The sequence below is a fragment of the Charadrius vociferus genome, unplaced genomic scaffold (assembly GCF_000708025.1).
Source record: "Charadrius vociferus isolate BGI_N301 unplaced genomic scaffold, ASM70802v2 scaffold43, whole genome shotgun sequence".
Lineage (NCBI taxonomy): Eukaryota > Metazoa > Chordata > Aves > Charadriiformes > Charadriidae > Charadrius > Charadrius vociferus.
In genome coordinates this window covers 6,540,529-6,547,600 of record NW_009648043.1, presented here as the reverse complement: position 1 = coordinate 6,547,600, position 7,072 = coordinate 6,540,529, and the positions used below count along the sequence as shown (strand labels likewise).

At 36.5% G+C, this 7,072-nt stretch overlaps 1 protein-coding gene across 1 annotated transcript in view; it reads left to right on the top strand.

Moving 5' to 3' along the window:
* KCND2 (potassium voltage-gated channel, Shal-related subfamily, member 2) overlaps positions 1-7,072 on the top strand; it is a 279,454-nt gene that overhangs the window by 118,439 nt on the left and 153,943 nt on the right. The window lies entirely within an intron of this gene.

The window sequence follows — 7,072 nt, the reverse complement described above, 5'->3', positions numbered from 1 at the left end:
CCCTACCTGGAATGACGGCAGACAGCAGGATTTTCAGAACAGTTTGTATTTCTTCATCAACAAAAAGGATGATATATGTACCCAGTTTACTTATTTATGCATGAATGTAGACTTTTTGAGTAGCTTTTTTTGTGTTCTGATGTCAGAGGGTTGCAAATGGAGTATTAGTAACAATGTGGCAATTGTTTTTGATGTAAAAACTGTAAATTGGTCATTTTTACCTATATTCATCATAGATCAACCAGCACAATTTTTCCCTCTCTGCATTCGTCTGCCTCTGTATTTCCCTATCGCCTAACTTCCTGTCATCTCTAATATGTTCTGTGCTTTCAACCACACTTAAGTTGAATGCTTCTTCACACTTTACCGCTTATTTGCCTTCCACTCTGAGGTTTATTTACATTTTTCACCTCATGCACTCAGTAATACCTTTTCCCCAATGGAATCAGAGAGCTTAGATTAATTATATTTGTTGGCCATGCATCTGACACGATTAGCTCTAATTAGCAGATTTGTTTACTCATAAACATAGTTTCCAGGTAGATCATAATTCACATGACTGGCAGCGCATATCAGTAGGTCTCATAAATGTTTTACCTTTATAATCAATGTCAGAATAGTTTACTAACACTTAAGAATGAATCACTCTCTTCCACTTCATCCCTGTATCACGTTTTACAAACCACTATCTCTTAACACTGATTACAGCATTATGTACTGAAGTTTAGGAGCAAACCCAGGCTAGAGTTCCTGTCTCCCTGCCCCCCTTTTCTGGATTTGCTACGCTAACATTCAAGAATTTCCATAAAAATAAGAATCTTAAACCTTATCATATCATTCATATAATTTTAAGTAGCACGATGTTGTTTAATGGATTTTGGATAATTAATCAGTATGTTCTAGGCAGAATAACAAGACTGAGAATAACCAGATTTGTGTATACCAAACAGTAATAGCTAATGCCCAATGAATTTTACAACACTTCAGTACAAATGGGTGCTATTTTCTCCAAGCATAGATTCATCTGTTACGGGGTTTAGTTCTCTGGGAAAATCCAGGAGCTTTAGGCATACCAGAAATTAAGAGATCACTCCTTTAATGGGTATAGCACTTATTTAAAGCTATGTTTATTGAGTTATATAATTCGTTAAAATCTTATTTTCCTAAATATCATGGTGCATGTTAAGTATCAGACATTTTTCTATCCTGTCACTTTGTAGGTGCTTCCTCTTAAAGACTTTTCACAAACACCAACCCAACCTGATTTCATAAAAGTGACTCAGATGTAAACACGACATTGACATCCTTTCTCTAGTCTTGTGTTACATCCACTATTATCTTACAGTATATGAATAAGAAATAAATAGTTACCAAAGTAATAAATAATACTTTAGCTGTGGAATTCGTAAGAAAATCCTATTAAGATTTGTCTCTGCTCTATCTTTGCTGCAGGTTTGAAGCCACACCGTGATTCCTTTCTTTTCCATAGGTCACTTGATCTCTGTAGTACAGGCACAGGTCACCGCAATCAGTTTGTGCAGGTGCTGAACAATGGAAACCCTCATTCATGGCTGTGACTTGCAGCCCTGCAACCACTCTTTCTGTGCAAGCTGAATCTTCAAATGCCCTCTTAGGTTCCCAATTCCATCAAAGCTTTGGGGAATAGGCAGGTGTTGAACACAGCAGATGCTTGAGTGGAGGCGAGGCGTTCTTCTCCCAGTTCTCTGACTTGAACTAGAACAGGCTTCTTAAAAATATAGTTCTAGCCAGATGTTCAGTAATTTACCTTTTAATTTCATTGACATGTCTACTCTGGAGAGAGCAATATATATTGACATTTTGCATCTAGTTACTTCCTTATTGATGGCGAGGCCAGTTGGCAGATATTATTCCCCTAAGAAATGCTAAGCAAATACTGCAAAACTTATTCACGAACATTTATTTGAACTAAAAAAAAAAAAAAAAATTGGCTATGTCTGTGGCCCCAGTGGATTCACTTTCTGCAAATATTCCAGCAAACAATTTTAAAAGGAGGCATGTTCACTGAAGGGCCCAGCTGAGCAGCTCATGCATATTCAAGAAAATATTTAAGCATATGCTTAACTTTGAACTTCAAATTGTATTGAGTCTCAGAGGGATTCAAGCATGTGTTTAAAATTCTGCTTGTGATTTCTTACGTCAAGAAATGTACCATATTGTGTCCTGAGGTAAGACCATATGGATTGACAGCTATCCAAGATCAGGTAACTTGCACAAGCAGATCACTTGTGTCTTGATAAATCTTTGCATTACTGTAAATTTGTCTCTTGAGGCTTTTTAGAGTAACTATCACTTGAAAACTTGACGTCAAGCTCTTAACATGCTTTACCTTAATCCACTTCTGAGGTGTATGGTTATTCCTCACAAATGAGGGATAAGAACGTCCTAGAATTTTATGAGTAGAAGAGCAACTGAAACATATTTATGTCAAACTATATTCCACAGCAGAAAAGCCCTCGGATCTAGATTTTTTTCCATCTAGGTCCATTGGTAGACAGTGGAGCCTCAGTGGCATAGTCCTCTAGGGATTCTTATTTCTTTCCTTTGGCTAGAAATAGAAAATATGAAGAAGGTGTGTTCTTAATTTAATTCAAATAGGGTGAATCTAAGCCTTAATCTTATAGCATGAACTAAGAAGGGTATTTGGTTAAGGCCTATACTATAACATCTTTTATTCTTATTGTCATTAAAATATATTTCTTGGCCTTTAGCAATCATTTAAAATCCCAACAAAAGTTCTTGATGCTTGCAAATGGATTTCATCTCTGCAGGCACAGATAAATGCTTTGTTTCCTACAAAATAATATATGCTTCATAATAGGCTTTTTTTTTTTATAATGACCATCAAACTTGATTTTTCGTTCAGCAGAAGTTACCTAAAACATTATCCAATTTGTCTGTCTCTGATGATGATTTGATGAACTCTGCTATTCCCCATTTTTGATTATGTTTATATTATCTACCCTAATATAGTGTTCTATCTTGACTTTGATAGTTTGCTGCAATATGAGGATGTCATCATTGGTTTACGACTCTTTAAAATTGCTAAACAACTTAATTCATCTTCAGCTGTTATAATAAACACTTGATAATGATCTTTCCTTAATTGCTCAATTTATAGTTCCACTCCCTCTCTTTTGAATTTCCTTCTTGTGATAATCTATTTTCCCTCAATGGACTTTACAGAAAGCAGAGCAGCAGTGAACATTTCTTCTTCCCAGACTAGAGCTTTGATGAACTGCTGCTTTCCTATGTACCTGTTTGGAGGTACACGTTGGGATTATTTTTTGCTTCATATATGTGCATTTCTTAAATGAATGCAGGAAACAGCTGTCAAAAAAATGCCACACAAAGTGGATCAGTTAGGTCAGTTAGAATCTCCAAGCATTCCAGTAATTACAATAATGGCAGTAATAATGATAATAATTTTTTAAAGTTCTTCATGTACGTCATCATTGTTGTTGCTACTGCAAAAAAAAACCCCCAAAAACTAGTCAATAAAACTGTATTTTTTTCAGGATTTAATTTAAATATGTTTCAGTGTTCTGCAGAAAAGACAGAAAAACACCCTCATGCAAAACCTGAAATTTAGAAATCCATTCTCCCTGCTTAAAAATACAAATTGCCATAATGAACTCAAAGGAAACCTGAAAATCTAGCTGTTCATTAAAGTGTTTTTTTTAGCTGCATGAACTAATGGCAAGTCCTTTAGCAGTTTCATTTACTGGTGTTTGCACTTCTTTCTCCCATAGTCATTTGAAAATAGGAAATGTTAGATCATGTTGACAAGTTGTCGATTAAAGTTAAATGTTGCTAGCAAATGCCATTGAGTGCCCTAATTAAAACTACCACAGCTCTTTTAAAAGTTAACGATATCTGTCATTAGAAGTGTGTGTTAATATGCCTTAGTACAGAAACAAATAAAAGGAAGTGTAAAACTGTGCTTTACAGACTCACTCTTATGACACGTGTCTGCATGAGATTCCATAGAAAGAAAATAAAAATAATTGGAATCTATAATGAGTAATTTGGAATAGATAAAGCATATTTTATCATGAATTGTATTCCCTTCCTTTAAACTGGTATGGGCAATATGGCTACAAGTGATTCACTTGTGCCCTGTGTTGTGTATACAGCCAAGCAAAAGGGGAAAATGAGTCACTGCCATAGGCTGGCTTGGGAAACAATGATGTTCTGCACAGCAGATCCACAGATCTCAGTGATTCTGCCTAACATGGTCCCAAATCAGTGTCACCACATTTTTCTTGGAACAATCTGTGAGCTTGTAAGGCAGAGAGATGAATTAGTGAACAGATAGTAATTTTCCTTTCCCTATATCAGCCCAAGTTCAGTGGTAGTCTTTGTTCTGCATAAAGGGAGGAAAATAAATGTTTAAATTGTTACAAGTCTTTTCTCTAATAGAACACATTAAGCCCAAATCTTAGTTGTATAGAGACTGAAATCTGTGCATCATGGCAGCACTGGCATACTTTCTTTCTGAAGACAAATTGTTTTGGGTTTTTTTCTCACAAAGGCAAAAGTTTCCAAACTGTTTGGGAAATCTAAATCCATTAAGCACAGTTGCTAGTAGCCTTTCAGAGCATCTTGGTCATTTTTAGACACAATTTTAGGCTGTCCTACCAGTTACTTCATTCTAGAGTTGTTTTATGACATGCTTGAAATACTCATCCTGTTTCTGGAATCCCCAAGAAGAAAATGGGTAGAGGATCTGCCAGGGGGAAAATGCATTGGAAAGGGCTGTAAAGTAAATTACATTGTCTACATATAGTGAAATATTGGTGAGGTTGATTGTTTGTGGGAAGTATGAGCCCCAGTTGACTAGTGAATTAAGGCATAATTAGCTTTGAAGTACCTGATTAGGCATTTTTGTTATTTAAGTGTTTACTTGTACGTTATGATGGGATTCTTGATACGTAACATCTCACATACAAGAGATGTAAGACAAAACAACATCAAATAGGACTTCACAGATGCAATATACTGAGGAAGGTGACAACAGCCTTCCATATGCATGGTACAGATAGAACCTAAAAAAAACCCTGTTCCTGGGAGTAGCTTCCAGGCCCTGCTGAATGGATAAATCTTCACGAGCAGGAGTTCCTGCCTTACAGTGAGGCTTACTTACCCCAGGCTCCAAGCGCACCTCTCTACCAGTGACGTTAACTTCCAGTTGGAAAGAAAAACACTTCATCCGTGTTTCTCTGGAAAGATCTTTTACCTCTGCACTAACGTACTTGCAAAACAATATTGCATCCAGATTATGTAATAACACTCTTATTTGGGACAACATTTAGGCGTATCATTAAGTTCAGCTTTGATATATGGAACAAGATTTCGGGAGGTTTACAAGGAAATTTTCCTGAGGCAGTGTCTAAGTGAGAGAGTTCTCTTTTGGGTAGAAGACAGAAGGGGAAAAAGACCGGAGAGGTTGTATATATGTGTTGCATATACTTGAAAAACAAACACCTAACTTTTCATTCAGTTTTACTCCCAGCTCAGTTTCATGTTGTCTTTATTTTGATAATTAGTTGCTGGCTTCATTGAATGATATGTATTGCCTTCTAATTGTGCAATTGGTATAATTACATAATTAGCGTAAATAGATGCAATCATCATTAGAATGTTTTGGATTCCATGAAACTTTATGGAAATCATGTAACATACAGTCAGTGATAGCTAAAATACTGCAATGTGATAGTTTCAACCTTCTTTCTTAGAATTACGTTGTGATTTTTCCACAGCATTGTTCACAACTGCGCCTGTATTGCAGGTTGCAGTATGAGAGCAAGCTAAGTGCACTTCTTGCCAAACAATATCCAGCAACTTCTAGAAGCATGATATGAGAAGACTTTTCCCAACTGCCTCTAAAACATAGGCATAAATCCCTGCACAAAAGCTCTTACACAGAAATATGCAGAGACATATTAAAATTTAAATTTAGCGAACACCTCTTTAGTTTTTCACACATGCCCACTTAGTGTTGTATTAACATCTGCCTCTTAATTAAACATAGGAATGAATAGACAGATAGATAGATAGATAGATGTGTAAAAGCATAGGACATTGGAAAGTAGGACTAAAAGTCATCATTTGCTTAATGGAGACCCTGCAACTATGAATAGGACGTTCATTCAAAATAGTCCCACTATACTTACTCAACAGATTTTGGATACTGCTGGTTACATGAAAAATAGAAAGCCACAGCTACAACAGGAGAGCTGGAGAAATTACGGGTATCACAACATCCTGAATTCCTAGGAATTCTGCCTGGTAGCAAAGAGTTTCATAAGCTGCTCTGCTGAGGACATCAGCTGAATCCCAGAGACAAGCAGCTCTTTACTCATCTGCAGATATCTCGGAAGAAAAATGCTTTTTTTTTTTTTCATGATAATTTCAAGAACCAGCTTGAGGACCTTGGACTAAATAAAATCTACAAATCCACAGAAGGGTCTTTTATTTGCCATCTCACTAGTCAGCTTTGTTGTGTAGTTGTGTGATGAAGATTGAAGTGATAGTAACACTTAGCGTCATAATTAGTGGACCATATTACATGAGGAAATGATGTAGTTGTGAAAAGTTGTGGTTACTCTGAAGAGTTTCCTTATATTTTCTGTTTCTCATAATTCTGATGTTTGACTGTCTGTTAGGAACAATCAGATTTTCCAAGGAGTCATGGATCCAGGCATCTAAAGGGGAGCTGAGTTCTGAAATTCTTTTCCAGATTGTGCCCGCTGAACACTAATATTTGACTTTCATGATGTTGCACTGTATCGCCATCCCTGGAAACATTCAAGGTCAGGTTGGACAGGGGTCTGAGCAACCTGATCTAGTTGAAGATGTTGCTGCTTATTGTAGGGGAAGTTGGACTAGATGACCTTTAAAGGTCCCTTCCAACTCAAACTATTCTATGATTCTATCTATTAGATGGTGATTTCTATAACTCTGTTCATAGTGAGTGTCACTTCCTCATAAGCAGTATCCAATGACATATCCTGTGTCACACTAATACATG